We start from the raw sequence: 12,444 nt of genomic DNA, 5'->3' as shown, positions 1-12,444 counted from the left end.
CCACAGTAATTCCCGGGAATTGCAAGTTTTTAGAACCGTAATTATTTTCAGAACTTGTGAAACTAGGCCGTAATATTCATTGAGGAAGTATATGTTAAAGGTACAGGTTCTAAACACTACAGCATATTTTTCATTATTAGAGCCGTTTATGATAACTGAAATCAAACATTGCTTATATTGTAATCTTTAGATTATCCATTTCCGTAGAACCGAAGTGTGTCTTGTCATTCTGGTGTTTGTACTACCAAAAATGGCATTTTTCTTATTTTTTTGAAAACGCACGCGTGTCTGAGAAGTAGCGGTTTATCGATTCAAGTTCTAGTCTATTTTTACGAATATTTCCTGTTTTAACGTCACAGACTCTTCTTTCACTCTATTATAACTTTATCCAAATGAGTTACAGGTTTGTAAATTAACTAAACTTAGTGTCCATTTTGTACAGGTTAAAACGGGTCTGCGCCTTTAAATTATTAATGAGTAGTGTAAGTCGCCTATACAAGCCCATACAAGTGTTCAAAACATTCTCGATCAAGGCTGGTGCATATAAATTTTAATATTTCCCCTCTCCGTTTGGTGATAGATATTCTAAATCGCCCCTTAAATGTTCTGCCCTGGTAAAACCCCTCTAAACCGGACATCAATGGCACCAAGTAAAATGTTCGGTTTTCAGAGGTGTCCGGTTTTCAGGGGTCTGCATTTACGTAACTAACTTCCCTTCCCCATTAAATAGTTCAGCTTATCGTTTATTTCTGCCAATGATCTTTGCAAACTCTGCTTTATAAACCTCTCGCTTCTTGATAATGTCTCCAACTGCTGAATTTCCCATACTAAACTTTTCACCCCAAAATCTTAACGTTCGTTTAGGTTTACTTTCGAAACTTTTAATTATTTAAAGTTTATAATCGTGTGATAGTTCAACACGGCGACGTTTAGCTGGTCGTTTTGTTATGTTGAAAATCGATATGAAAATAAAATGTTACTAACATCTGTTCGACAATGCAAAGCCAACGTTACTTGTGTTTACTCTTTATTTAGTAAATAAATGTTTTTAAAAGAGCAACAAATTCACACGATAGGAAGAAAGTGAATTAAATTCATTGTTATTTTTTTCGATCTTTGAAGCAAATCATGTTACACGTTTGTGAAGGAATATATAGACCGTAAATCACCTTCGTGACTTAAAACATCAAACTCAAACCCGAATTCGGCTTATCGTAACCAACACAATGCTTGTGTAAATTAAATATCTACGCTGGCGATAGGTCTTTTTTTAAATGTTTATTGACATATTGATAACAGCGAACCCGAGCATGTGCACATTATGTGTTCGCAGACAGGTAATCCGGTAAATTAGTGGTGCCACATTGACTGGTAGTGGTTTGGTCATTCGGTTTCCATGGGGCCGATTTACACTAAATTGACACATTGGGACCGAATTGTTTGTCCGGTGTTCAGTTTAGAGGGGTTTCCGGTTTAGAGGGGTAAATTTAGTGTTAAAAGATACGCAAATCACGGGACCGTGTAAAACGTCCGGTTTTGAGGGAATTCCGGTTCACTGTATAAATAAATAAATAAATATAAATAAATAAATAAATAAATAGACCAGACTCTGCGAACAAAAAATGTGCTGAATTGCACATTTACGTCAATGCCAGAGGGGTTCGGGGGCATGCTTTTCCCCCGGACCTTTTTTTTTAAACCAGATTTCCTGAAATGCTTTTTTTTATTTTTATTCTACAGGTAAAATTCGTCATGACAAAATGCTAGTTAATGCCAACATTTTTTAAAGTCGGATTAATGGCTGCGCATTGCCTTAAAACAAATGAAAAGAAATGTTTGTTTTAACTACAACTTTCATTTTCAAACATAGTATGGCAGTTGCAACATTTGATATAAGAAAAAACTACCGCCAAACAGGCCGCACTGAACATTGAGTAGAAAAACGGTTCTAAAAAAGTTTGTTTTGTTTAACAACACTACTGGAGCACATTGATTTATTAATCATCGGCTATTGGATGTCAAACATTTGGTCATTTTGACATACAGTCTTAGAGAGGAATCCCCGCTATATTTTTCCATTAATAGCTAGGAATGTTTTATATGCACCATCCTACATACGTGATAGCACCTACCACAGCCTTTCCCTGGCTGGAACGAGAAATAACCCAATGGATCCACCGACGGGGATCGATCCCAAACCAACCGCGCATCAAGCAAGCACTTTACCACTGGGCTACGTCCCCTCCCCCCGCCAGCAATACTACAAACAATAGCATTTTAATTACTGAAATTAACTCGATCCCTAGCTTCGCCACCCCAACCCCGCCTCAGTGATATATTCAGGAACGTCCCTTAATTCGTCTCTATAGCAAGTGACCAGCCTCGGCGGCGTCGTGGTTAGGCTGGTCACAGGCTGGTAGGTACTGGGTTCGGATCCCAGTCGAGGCATGGGATTTTTAATCCAGATACCAACTCCAAACCATGAGTGAGTGCTCCGCAAGGCTCAATGGGTAGGTGTACACCACTTGCACCGACCAGTGATCCATAACTGGTTCAACAAAGGCCATGGTTTGTGCTATCCTGCCTGTGGGAAGTGCAAAGAAAAGATCCCTTGCTGCTAATCGGAAAGAGTAGCCCATGTAGTGGCGACAGCGGGTTTCCTCTCAAGATCTGTGTGGTCCTTAACCATATGTCTGACGCCATATAACTGTAAATAAAATGTGTTGAGTGCGTCGTTAAATAAAACATTTCTTTCTTTTTAACCAGGAAAAGGAGACCGATTTCGGAGAACATCGATTTTGAAGAACGCTTTGACAAAAGAGTCAAGCTGACCACGACACGCGGCTTGGAAAAATAGGTTTTCCCGGGAAGTGGTGATTCATGGAAAGTTTTATTGATAAATGAATGTAGATCCGTATTCACGTGCCAGCAGTAGTGTTGTTCTCAGGGCTGAGTTCAGCCAGACCGAAACGAAATACAAAAAAACGTCCGCTAAACTGGTGTATGCGCTTCACAGTAAACAAAATGGTAGTCAAAAACCAATCAAATAATAAGCGAAACGTTTTCTGGCTGACAAGACAAGACAAGACAAGACAAGACTTTATTTACACTCGGGCCGTTACACAACGGCATAGGAGGAATATATACATAAACATTTTGTTATATACACGTGACAAGATGGTTGACAGTAAATACATTAATTACAATACATACACAAACACATATACAAACATATACAATCACGCACATCAATATATTATGTAATAATACAGATATTTAATACAAATATACGGGTATCCAAGTACTTATAAACGAATAGATTGTTAAACTTATATATGGTGCAGTGGATAATGATAGTATTTTGTTAATTATGTTTGGTTTTGATGGTGTTTGTAGTCAAGGGCGTTTGAATTCATTAGTTATTATATTTATGAAATATGATAATTTCTTTAGGGTACTAATTCCTTTATTCTCCATTAGTTCTCTAAATTTATAAGTACTTGGTCGCGTATAATAATATGGGTATAGCAACTGGACTCATGAATTATGGAAAAAATGGCAACTAAAAAGATAATGGAACTCGTCGCCAATGTCTATTACATTACATAATGTGCAAATTCTATCTTCTATGAGTATATTATTCCAGCGTCCAATTTCAACGGGTAGGTAATGGTTAGACGTTCTAAATTTTAAGAGTGCTGTCCACAATTTTTCTGGTAGTTTATTGATATAGCTTTCGAAAAATAGTTGTCCTTTGTATAATCGGTAAGTGTTGCCTCTCGATGACAGTGATATGTTATTTTTCCATGTTTGTAAATACTGATCGCATTGTCTTTGTTTAATTTGTTGTGAGAGACAATTTACTGATATGAATGAATGAATGAATGAATGTTTAACGACACCCCAGCACGAAACATACATCGGCTATTGGGTGTCAAACTATGGTAATGCAAATAAATAAAGTGATGATCAACATCAATATAAAAATTCAAGGTTTAAACAAAAACAGTGTAAAGAACTGTGCAAAAATACAAATACAAATATCACAGAATTTTACGGACACCGAATTTTACTCTAAACTTCAATTTGTGCTGTATTGGCCATTCTCAAAGAGAATGTTACACCCCTGCACCACGGTGAGGTTACAGCACGCGCAGGGGTTACTGATATGAAAGATTGTCTTATCCAGATATCACCCATTCCCAAGTTATTCAGTGTGTTTTTAACAGTATTAATCCAGTTATAGTTAGTTCCGTTAGTAAGGTGGTCATTTAACATAATTTTGTATAAAAGAGTAGACAATTTTGATTGTTTTCCTGATATCAGTCGCGCCCAGAAACATACCATTCTTCTATATATATTTAACTCGACAGGCGTTCTCCCTAACTCTCCATAAAGCATAAATATTGGTGTTGCGTTCTTAACGGGTATGATGTGTCTTAGAAAGTTTATTTGTACAGAATTAAATAAATCAACTTTTTCATATCCCCATATTTCACATCCATATAATAAAACTGGCAGAACCATTGAGTCAAACATTTTAAGTTTACATTCGGTTGATAGATAGTTGTCCTTTGATTTTGATAGTACAAAGTACATGGCCTTGGTAGCCTGTTGTTTAAGTCTATTCTTTGTAACTCGAAAGTTGTTTAATTTTGTAAAAGTAATTCCTAAGTATTTGTATTCTTTGACATGTTCTAATGTATTATTTCCAATCTTAAAATTTTGTTTATAATCTCTAGTGTTACCGTTAAAAATCAATATTTTCGTTTTTGTTGCCGTTTATTTTAAGTTTCCATTTATTGCAATATTGATAAAACATATTTAAGGTGTGTTGCAGGTCTGCTGCAGAGGTTGATAATAGGGCAGTATCGTCTGCATATAACAAGCAAAGCATGTGTAAAGCAATATCTATTGGGTGATCTTGGTTGTCTGTTGTAGGGGAAACCCCTTCACATCCATGGCTAGATAAATACTCTTCTAAAGCATTCAAATACAGGGAGAATAGAATAGGGGATAAATTTTCACCTTGACGGATACCGTTGTTACATGGGAATAAAGTAGATTGCTGATTATTTACGACAATCATTGATTTAAGACCTTGATACATTTGATGGATAGTTCAATTTTTTTTACCGGTTATGTTATGCTGTAGTAGTTTATGCCAAAGCTGTATTCTAGGTACCGTATCGAATGCTTTCTCAAAATCCACAAAAGCGCAATATAATTTATTTTTCCTTTTTTTTCAAGATATCTATTAAGTGATGTAATGTAAAAATATGGTCTGTCGTTGAATAGCCTTTACGGAACGCGGTTTGGGCCTCACTAATGGTATTATTTTCCTCAATAAATAAACTTAAACGGTTATTAAGTAAAGTTGTGAACAGTTTAGAGCAGCAGCAAAGTAATGTGATTGGTCGGTAATTTTCGGGATGTAGCCGACTTCCTTTGTTTTTGAAAATTGGTATAATAATACCGGTATGCCATTCATCTGGTAAGACTGTTATCTAAAATAGTATAAAAAAGTTTAACATAAACTGGCATGAGCGACGTAGCGGTTGACTTAATGTATTCGTTAACTACTCTATCAACACCTGCTGCTTTATGATCTTTTAGTTTTATGGCTTTCATTATTTCATCTGCACTGAATTTTTCGTTAATAATACTGTCATTGTTTACTTCGTATAGTACTTTATCCATGTTAAAATTAAATAAGTTATCATTATTGGGTTCGCCCTTATTTAAGTCGCTGAAATAGTTTTTAAAATGTATCAATAGGAGGAACGTTAACGTTGTTATCTAAGTTATCTTGTTTCTTAAGTATTTTATAAAAGGCTTTGGGATCATATAACCATAACCGTCTCAATTTAATTTCTGTTTTAAATTTATGTTGTGCAAAAGCTTTAAATATACTCTTTTTATAAGACTTACTGGCGTTAATTAATCTCATTTTATTATCTGTAGTTTTATTTCTAGCGTATATTGATTTGGCCTCGAGATACTTCGTACATAAATGTTTGTGTCTTATCCCGAACCAGGGTCGCTTGTTGTGCGCTGACCTTTTGTTACGGCTGTTACTGTATACACGCACGTGACCGAATGTCGAGGCTGCCGTGTCTAAAAATAGATCTTTTAACATATCGGTGGCCTTTGTGACACGTGCTTTTGTATTAGTAGACTCGTCGTCAAGAGTTAGAGAAATGCTTTCCATTATGTTGTCGTCGATATTATTTATAAAGTCTTCACGTTTACTAGGAACCCATTTGCGTTCTGTTTCCCTTCGTGCACCGTTACTATGATTTACAGGATTGTTTGTGTCAGTATTACATTTACACGAATATGTAAGTATTAGAGCACAATGGATATCACAAAGAAGTGGGTCAAAATCACAGATATGAAAGTCAGTTACATTTTTAAAAACATGGTGAGTACCTATAGCATAATCAATCAGACTGCAGTCTTTACTTGTGACTTTACCAATACATTTATCAGTCCCACATCTACCATTGAGAATATATATATATTATGTAACTTGCATAGATCTAAACGTTTCACTCCATGCTGGTTAACCCTTCCTATGTCCTGACTTGCCCTATCTCTGGGAATACTGAGATTGTCAAGATTTGTTATATCATTCATAAAATTATTCATATCAACATCATCAGTGTAAACATCATCAACTGTAGTGTAATCCGAAGAACATTTAGTTCTGGCATTAAAGTCACCTAGCAGGAGCAGTGGTTTTCCTGATTCTACATTTTGAAATATTTCATTTTCGATAATATTAAAAGTGTCATCTTTATAATATGGTGAGCCAGTAGGTGGAATATATACAACGCCAACCATTAAACACCACTACACACACGTACAGAGACACACACACGTATTACACACACAGACACACACTGTCACATACTACACACACACACACACACACACACACACACACACACACACACACATACTACACAAACACATACACAGACACACACACATAATGCATACACACATACATACTAGGCTACACACAAACCACATGCGGATCAAGTTGGGGGCAGGGGCTTCCAAACCTCTCCTAAAGTTCCTTTGACATTCCGCCTCATGTCATTGCCCCCACCCCCACCCCCAAATGGATTTTCTGGATCCACCACTGCAAACACACACACATACTAAACCCATGCTACACACGCATACAAAGAGATGTACACACACATAAACACATACATATTACAGAGAGAGAGAGAGAGAGAGAGAGAGAGAGAGAGAGAGAGAGAGAGAGAGAGAGAGAGAGGAAAAAAGTTTTATTTAACGACGCACTCAACGCATTTTATTTACGGTTAAATGGCGTCAGACATATGGTTAAGAACACACAGATTTTGAGAGGAAACCCGCTGTCGCCACTATATGGGCTACTCTTTTCGATTAGCAGCAAGGGATCTTTTATTTGCGCTTCCCACAGGCAGGATAGCACAAACCATGGCCTTTGTTGAACCAGTTATGGATCACTGGTCGGTGCAAGTGGTTTACTCCTACCCACTGAGCCTTGCGGAGCACTCACTCACGGTTTGGAGTCGGTATCTGGATTAAAAATCCCATGCCTCGACTGAGATCCGAACCCAGTACCTACCAGCCTGTAGACCGATGGCCTACCACGACGCCACCGAGGCCGGTCAGAGAGAGAGAGAGAGAGAGAGAGAGAGAGAGAGAGAGAGAGAGAGAGAGAGAGAGAGAGAGAGAGAGAGAGAGAGAGAGAGAGAGAGACATACATACATATTACACACGCGCGCACAAACACACACACAAACAAAGAAACAAGAAAATCAGTTAAGTGGTATGTAATAGTGCTGGGGAATAGAATATACCTCAGTTCACGATGTTGTCATGGTCGTTGTCATCACCATCGTCGTCGATCATCACAATCATCACTGGCATTAATATTCTAACTGTTGGTGAATATTAAATTTTGTAAATGGCATACGCCCCCACCGCCCCCCCCCCCCCCCCCCCCCATTCCCTACAATCCCCTACAATCCACCATTTCCACCTCTGTCGTGTGATTTTCGGAATACTCGAATATCAATTCTCTAAAAACACGGAATTCCCGTACGAATGGAAATTTCCGATCATCTGACTGAGTACCAGTCTTGGGACAAATATGTCTGTACCACGAATTCTAGGATGATAAAACTCCGTCTGTGTCTTTGTTGCGGAAATTCCAGATTTCTCGAAAGATTTTCTTCCAGCAGAACTATTGCGCATCAGTTAGGGGAATCCTCCATCGACTTCCGCGTCTCGGAACAAAACTAGGAGTCAAAGTAGGACTGCTTTCAACCAGACGAGGGGCAGGACCTAGCCCAGTGGTAAAGCGTTCGCTTGATGCGCGGGCGGTGTAGGATCGATCCCCGTCGGTGGACCCACTGGGCTATTTCTCGTTCCAGCCAGTGCTCCACAACTGGTGTAACAAAGCCCGTGGCATGTACTATCCTGTCTGTGGAATGGTGCATATAAAAGATCCCTTGCTGCTAATCGGAAAGAGTAGCCCATGAAGTGGCGACAGCGGATTTCCTCTCTCAATATCTGTGTGGTCCTTAACCATATGTCCGACGCCATATAACCGTAAATAAAATGTGTAGGGTAGGGTTTAATAATAGCAAAATGCAAATATATGGGTGGTGTTCCTTTTGCAGTATTCACAAAACTGTATGATGTACTTGTACGTTCTGTTATAGATTATGGAGCAGCCATTTGGGGTACAAGGGGGGTACTCATGTATAAATGCTATTCAGTACCGGGCTTGTCGTTTCTATCTAGGTGTTGGTAAATACACACCCATTGCAGCAGTACAAGGTGATATGGGTTGGGATCCTTCTTCACTTAGACAATGGAAAATCGTTATAGCACAGTGGTGTCGAATTGTTAATTGTGAACATTTTACAGTTGGTAAGAAAATATTTTTATTTGGTGAACAAATGTATAATACGAAAAGCAATTTAAAAAATTGGAACTTTTATGTAAAACTATTATTTATTAAGTATGGCTTCCATGATTTTACTAATGTTGATATAAAATTGAGAAAACGAAGAGTGTTGAATAGCCTGTTACCAGCTATGTTAACCAGATTTGAAACAGATTGGTTAAATACGGTTCGAAGGGATACGAGTATTAATAGAAAAGGGGGTAACAAACTTCGAACTTACAATTTATTTAAAAACAAATATATAACTGAGTTTTATTGTACATCATTTTTACCTATTGCTCATAGAAGTGCGTTTGCCAAGTTTAGGTGCGGTGTGGCACATCTTAGAATTAAAACGGGGAGATACGAAAATATTCTAGAAAATGAATGATTATGTTTTTAATAATTTTTTCGAAAATGAAGAACATGTTATTTTAGCTTGTCCTTTGTATAATGATCTTTGAACAATTTTATTTAACAACGCTGCGGTAATTAATGATAATTTTAGTGATCTTAGTTGTCATGATAAAATGATATTTTTTCTTTCAACAATTTTATTATGCGATCTTGTGCCAAAACCTGTGCACAGATTTTAAATGTAAGAAAACGTTATTTATTTGTAAAGTTGTAACTATTATATTTCATTTTTTATCTTTCATTTTAATGTTCTTTTATTTGTATAATATTATCGTCTCTCATAACTCTGTATTGAGTGGCTTTTAAAATATTATGTATGTATGTAATTTTTAAAAAGGTGAGACGGTAATAAAATATTGAATTGAATTAAATTGAATTGAATTGCTATGTGTCCAAAGAATTCAAACAGGAAACTTATATGTAATACATAAATACAGCAGTATTAAATATCATAAAACATATGTTGCAAGTGGGTGTTATATTAATTCTTCAGCTCTTAACATACATATTAAAATCACACATTACATATTTATACTATTTGTTAGAATTTGTCACAGGATTTAGAATAAATGTTTTAAAATATTATTTTTTTATGAATAAATAATATATTACATTATGTCCACACACCTTACTAATAAAATTTCAAGCAGACTGCCTGAAATTGTTAATACCACTTTGTAGATGCCAGTAGTATTAATATAAATATAAAGTTTTTAATTCAAAATTTTATTATCTCCAGATCAATGACAATGTCAGGCATGGAAAGCCCTGAATCACAGCCTTCCAATGTGCTGTTAACGTCATCAAATATATTAAATTAAACAAATATATAACATAATCATAGCATTCATAAAGAGATGCTTTTGAAAAATAAAATAAGAAAGGAAAACAGTGAAAGAGACGAGGGAGAGATAATACAGGTAATATTGTGTTCAGTATTGCGTCGTGATTTGCTACACAAGCATCAGAGATCGCTACACAATTTTAAAACATTAAACAGTAGTTGGGTCATTCTACAGAAAGTGTCACTTTTATGTCCCTGCACATTTCTTTTTTATTTATATATAATTACAAACTTTCCGAATTTATACGATTTACTGTATTCTGATTGGCTGACGTCACAAAAAAACCCAAGCGTTATCCTTCCATAAACCTCATAAAAATACGTCATCACGGAAGACCAAGATCGATTGGAACTATTTTTAGCTGGATGGGCGAGAAGCCCAATGACCCAGTTCGGTGATCGTTTTAAAAACAGAACAAGGAAGTGACCTGTTTTCTCGATTAAAAAAATAAGGGAGCGGTTATAGAATCTGTCCGCCACTAATCCTTTTGTAAAAAGAGGGATTTTTTTGTGGGGATTCTTAAAAAAAGTGGGGCATGGTTTTTTGCGGAGGAAAAAGAAAGAAAATAAAATTATTTATTTAGAAAAAAAAAAAAAAAAAAAAAAAATGGACATTAAGACTTATTGGGGGGGGGGCAGCCCCCCCCCCCCAGCCCCCCTTGCTAACCCTAATCACTCTGTAGCCGTGTAGGCTATCAACACTCCTCTGTAACAATCGACCAACAAAGTTCCTAAATTAAAATAAAGTAAAACAGAAAATCACTCGACCCTATGTTCCTAAAACAAACTAAACCCTAACCGTTCCTGAAATAAAACACAAAATAGCGCAAAGTTCCTAAAATTAAATAAAATGGAAATTAACTCGAGTTATTGGCTTTATTTTAGTAATCGTCAGAGTAGTTAAAATTATCGAAAATTACATATTCGTTATTTAGTGTATAGTAAATGGTTGAATTTAGGTGGCGGACATATTCTATAACCGTACCAAAATAAGGGAAACTGGATGAGATATTCATGTTATAAATAAAAAAAAATTTACAATATATTTTTTATTTGTTTTTATTCTGTTAAAAAAAACCCCAAAACATCCAATAGTATGTATACATGTATTCCTACGCTTATTTACAGAACATGGCTGACGGTAAGAACGAAAGAAATTATTTTTGAGTGTTTTAAGGTACACTTCTTGTACTGTTTGTAATTATAAGAATTGTTTCTCATTTTTTTAGGAATTTATCGATGTATAAAAGTCACAAATGTAGTATAAAATCGCTTCGCTACAGAAAACTAAATTTGTTGTCTTTAATGATACCTTATTAATAATTTCATCCTGTCAGCATTTTTTCTCTCTCTGGTAATCAGCTTTGATAGAGATTTTATTCGAGATTAGTATAAAATGTCATTGGTGCATGTTATGTATAGTGTTGTACTTGGGACAGTATAAAATGTCATTGGTGCATGTTATGTATAGTGTTGTACTTGGGACAGTGTAAAATGTCATTGGTGTTACCTGTCCCAAGTACAATTCTATACATAACATGCACCAATGACATTTTACACTAATCTCGAATAAAATCTCTATAAAATAGTTTTTTAGTTAAAAGGAAAGAGTTAACTCTTTTGAATAATGACGCAGTTCGTGTGATTTATTTCTTGAATAGTGACATAATTTGTTTGATTTGCTGTATAGTGTATGTACTGAAAACATTAGAATGACATCACGTATTTATAAGGCGTCCTCGTTTTCTGAAAATATTTGGAACATTTAACATAGTTTTGCAGCGCTTGCGTAAAAGCAAAAGTAGGATTAAAAATTTATACTCGTTATTGGGAATACAAGTATACAGGAAAATAGATTTTGAGCCTTAATATAAGCACGAAAATAACTACATAAATTAATGAATGAATAAATCTTTAATTTAATATTTAAACAAAATTATAATTCTGTCTTAATTTAGTATATTTTTTAAACTGTCTGACCGGCCGTATCTTATCAATACAGAAACACACAATTATTCTAATAGGCCTTTAATAGTTGTAGGCTGAAGAAAAAACAAAAACAGAAGAAAAGAAAAAACATTTAAGGAATATTAATTACATACTTTTGCTAACAAGTAGTAGTAGTCTCAAGAATAATAGTGTTTCAAGGATACAATCTTGAATGTCATTGGTGTTACACATTGTCATTAGGTGTTACTTGCTTTGTCATTGGTGTTACGCAAGAATA

Source organism: Gigantopelta aegis, chromosome 5 (genome assembly GCF_016097555.1).
Source record: "Gigantopelta aegis isolate Gae_Host chromosome 5, Gae_host_genome, whole genome shotgun sequence".
In the NCBI taxonomy this organism is placed as follows: Eukaryota; Metazoa; Mollusca; class Gastropoda; order Neomphalida; family Peltospiridae; genus Gigantopelta; species Gigantopelta aegis.
The sequence above is the reverse complement of the archived record's forward strand: the minus strand, read 5'-3'. Positions refer to the sequence as shown.